Here is a 4586-nt window from a genome sequence, read left to right on the forward strand (position 1 = left end):
TTGGGCAGTGTCACTACACTCCTCCTTGTTCTTCACGTTCCTTCCGTGGTGATTTTTTTTTTTTTTTCGTGGCCATTGCCGTGCATGGCTTCCCCATCGCTTTGCATGCTCTCCATTGCCTCGTGCTGCTTCACCATTGGTCTCACCTGGAGACCGAAGCCGCTCTCCCAGTAACCCGATGGTACCTGGCCAGAAAACCCCGTGCCCGATTTCATCTAGGACAAGGGCCAAACCACAGACCGTGCCCGTCCAGGGTCAACCCCTGGTCGGACAGGCCTGGTGGGTCGATACCATGGATGTGGCAGGCCGACGAGAATCCACTGGTACATTTACAAACACGCCCACCCTGGTGGCATGGCTGTACGACCCATCGTCGAAGCACGCTGCGGCGGACTGAGCCATTGGATCCAGTTGCCTGGGCGTACACTCAGCCCAACAGACGCACTCGGGTCGGGGAGAGCAAAGCAGACTGTGTGCCTGGATGTGCCCACTTCCATAGGGGAATCGGCATGATGGTTCACTTAACCCGAGGAGGGCTCCCCTCGCGGGATAAGCACCCCCCTCGGGGGATGGGGGGGGGGGGGGGGCATCCAGAGCACACCACTTTCCGGTAGGGGACAGGCGTTTGATCATGTGTCCGAGGGAGAGCTCCCCTTGCCGGCCGAACACCCCTCGGACTCCCCTTGGGCTTCCAGAGAACGCCACTGGATGAATTTAGTGCTTGGACCCCATTGATTCTCTTTGCTCTCCCATATACCCGACGGGACCTATTTGCAAAACCCCGTGCCAACCAGACCTCCAGGAAGGGGGCTGGCGGCTAACCATGCCCAGCAGGGTGCACCCTGGTCGGACACTTTGGGAGGGTCGAGAGCCTGGAAGTGCCACCCGGGGGAGTAATTCTGATTTCCGTTTTAATGCACTCAGGGACAGCCCGAGGACCTCTGTAGTGCACCTGAGGCGGACTGAGCCGTCGGGTCCAGGGGTCTGGAGTTCGGAACCTCCAGGGTTCACCTGGCTGTTCTCTTAGCCCGGCAGGGTGCACCCTGGTCGGACACTTCGGGAGGGTCGAGAGCCTGGATGTGCCACCCCGACGAGTAATGAGTTTTCCCTTCGTATCTCTTCCGGACCAGGTCCGATTCGCACGAAACTCGCTGGGCATGGCCAGGAGCGCCCCCTGCTGCCCACGCCACCGTCCCCGCGCTTCTACTCCCGAGGGCCGAGGAGACAGCGAAGCGTGGGTCGGGTCGCCTGCTTCCAGGGTCTCCCTGGTACTCTCCAGTCTCCCGAGTCCATCGGGTCCGACCTCGTATTTTTAGCCCAGACGGGGAATGAGAAAGGGGCCCCCGACCGCCCGAGGGCGGGCGCTCGCTTCTCAGCCTAGGAACGTCCGATTCCCACGAAACTTTTACGCCAGACGTTCCTGGCAGCGAGCGCGTTCAAAGGTGACCCGCGCTGCTTCTCTCCTCCCAAGGGCCGAAGAGATATTCGTCTTCAAACCCGACCGGCCCTGTGTTTGCCGCCCCGGCGGTTTTAAAAAATCATAGCGTAAAAACGGTGGGTGCGCTTCGCCTGCCGCTTGGACAGCGTTAAACGGCAGCCCCGGCTCTTTCCAAAGGGCCCTCAACCGACTTTCTGCTCCCAAGGAGCCCAGAGATATGAAACCGAAAAATCAAAACCCCGTGCCAACCAGACCTCCAGGAAGGGGGCTGGCGGCTAACCATGCCCGGCAGGGTGCACCCTGGTCGGACGCTTTGGGAGGGTCGAGAGCCTGGATGTGCCACCCCGACGAGTAATGAGTTTTCCCTTCGTATCTCTTCCGGACCAGGTCCGATTCGCACGAAACTCGCTGGGCATGGCCAGGAGCGCCCCCTGCTGCCCACGCCACCGTCCCCGCGCTTCTACTCCCGAGGGCCGAGGAGACAGCGAAGCGTGGGTCGGGTCGCCTGCTTCCAGGGTCTCCCTGGTACTCTCCAGTCTCCCGAGTCCATCGGGTCTGACCTCGTATTTTTAGCCCAGACGGGGAATGAGAAAGGGGCCCCCGACCGCCCGAGGGCGGGCGCTCGCTTCTCAGCCTAGGAACGTCCGATTCCCACGAAACTTTTACGCCAGACGTTCCTGGCAGCGAGCGCGTTCAAAGGTGACCCGCGCTGCTTCTCTCCTCCCAAGGGCCGAAGAGATATTCGTCTTCAAACCCGACCGGCCCTGTGTTTGCCGCCCCGGCGGTTTTAAAAAATCATAGCGTAAAAACGGTGGGTGCGCTTCGCCTGCCGCTTGGACAGCGTTAAACGGCAGCCCCGGCTCTTTCCAAAGGGCCCTCAACCGACTTTCTGCTCCCAAGGAGCCCAGAGATATGAAACCGAAAAATCAAAACCCCGTGCCAACCAGACCTCCAGGAAGGGGGCTGGCGGCTAACCATGCCCGGCAGGGTGCACCCTGGTCGGACGCTTTGGGAGGGTCGAGAGCCTGGATGTGCCACCCCGACGAGTAATGAGTTTTCCCTTCGTATCTCTTCCGGACCAGGTCCGATTCGCACGAAACTCGCTGGGCATGGCCAGGAGCGCCCCCTGCTGCCCAGGCCTGGCTCTGGGCCTGGGCACACTTCATTCACTTTGTACCTTTAAATCATACTACTACTACCACCAGACTTCCAGGCCCAAGAGGTCAAACACAGTCATGCCCAGCAAAGTAGCTCTGGGCCTGGGCACACTTCATTCACTTTGTACCTTTAAATCATACTACTACTACCACCAGACTTCCAGGCCCAAGAGGTCAAACACATTCATGCCCAGCAAAGTAGCTCTGGGCCTGGGCACACTTCAATCACTTTGTGCCTTTAAATCATACTACTACTACCAGACTTCCAGGCCCAAGAGGTCAAACACAGTCATGCCCAGCAAAGTAGCTCTGGGCCTGGGCACACTTCATTCACTTTGTGCCTTTAAATCATACTACTACTACCACCAGAATTCCAGGGCCAAGAGGTCACACAGTCATACACAGCAAAGTAGCTCTGGGCCTGGGCACACTTCAAGAAGTTTGACCCTTTATATAAGCCTAGAAATAGACTTCCAGGCCCAAGAGGTCAAACACAGTCATGCCCAGCAAAGTAGCTCTGGGCCTGGGCACACTTCATTCACTTTGTGCCTTTAAATCATACTACTACTACCACCAGAATTCCAGGGCCAAGAGGTCACACAGTCATACACAGCAAAGTAGCTCTGGGCCTGGGCACACTTCAAGAAGTTTGACCCTTTATATAAGCCTAGAAATAGACTTCCAGAGCCAAGAGGTCAAACACAGTCATGCACAGCAAAGTAGCTCTGGGCCTGGGCACACTTCAATCACTTTGTGCCTTTAAATCATACTACTACTACTACTACCAGACTTCCAGACCCAAGAGGTCAAACACAGTCATGCCCAGCAAAGTAGCTCTGGGCCTGGGCACACTTCAAGAAGTTTGACCCTTTATATAAGCCTAGAAATAGACTTCCAGGCCCAAGAGGTCAAACACAGTCATGCCCAGCAAAGTAGCTCTGGGCCTGGGCACACTTCATTCACTTTGTACCTTTAAATCATACTACTACTACTACTACTACTACTACTACTACTACTACTACCAGACTTCCAGGCCCAAGACGTCAAACACAGTCATGCCCAGCAAAGTAGCTCTGGGCCTGGGCACACTTCATTCACTTTGTGCCTTTAAATCATACTACTACTACTACCACCAGAATTCCAGGGCCAAGAGGTCACACAGTCATACACAGCAAAGTAGCTCTGGGCCTGGGCACACTTCAAGAAGTTTGACCCTTTATATAAGCCTAGAAATAGACTTCCAGAGCCAAGAGGTCAAACACAGTCATGCACAGCAAAGTAGCTCTGGGCCTGGGCACACTTCATTCACTTTGTGCCTTTAAATCATACTACTACTACCAGACTTCCAGGCCCAAGAGTTCAAACACATTCATGCCCAGCAAAGTAGCTCTGGGCCTGGGCACACTTCATTCACTTTGTGCCTTTAAATCATACTACTACTACCACCAGACTTCCAGGGCCAAGAGGTCAACCACAGTCATGCCCAGCAAAGTAGCTCTGGGCCTGGGCACACTTCAAGATGTTTGACCCTTTATATAAGCCTAGAAATAGACTTCCAGGCCCAAGAGTTCAAACACAGTCATGCACAGCAAAGTAGCTCTGGGCCTGGGCACACTTCATTCACTTTGTACCTTTAAATCATACTACTACTACCACCAGACTTCCAGGCCCAAGAGGTCAAACACATTCATGCCCAGCAAAGTAGCTCTGGGCCTGGGCACACTTCAATCACTTTGTGCCTTTAAATCATACTACTACTACCAGACTTCCAGGCCCAAGAGGTGAAACACAGTCATGCCCAGCAAAGTAGCTCTGGGCCTGGGCACACTTCAAGAAGTTTGACCCTTTATATAAGCCTAGAAATAGACTTCCAGAGCCAAGAGGTCAAACACAGTCATGCACAGCAAAGTAGCTCTGGGCCTGGGCACACTTCAATCACTTTGTGCCTTTAAATCATACTACTACTACTACCAGACTTCCAGACCCAAGAG

This window comes from Electrophorus electricus, unplaced genomic scaffold (genome assembly GCF_041902795.1).
Source record: "Electrophorus electricus isolate QZ-2024a unplaced genomic scaffold, ASM4190279v1 Scaffold134, whole genome shotgun sequence".
Lineage (NCBI taxonomy): Eukaryota > Metazoa > Chordata > Actinopteri > Gymnotiformes > Gymnotidae > Electrophorus > Electrophorus electricus.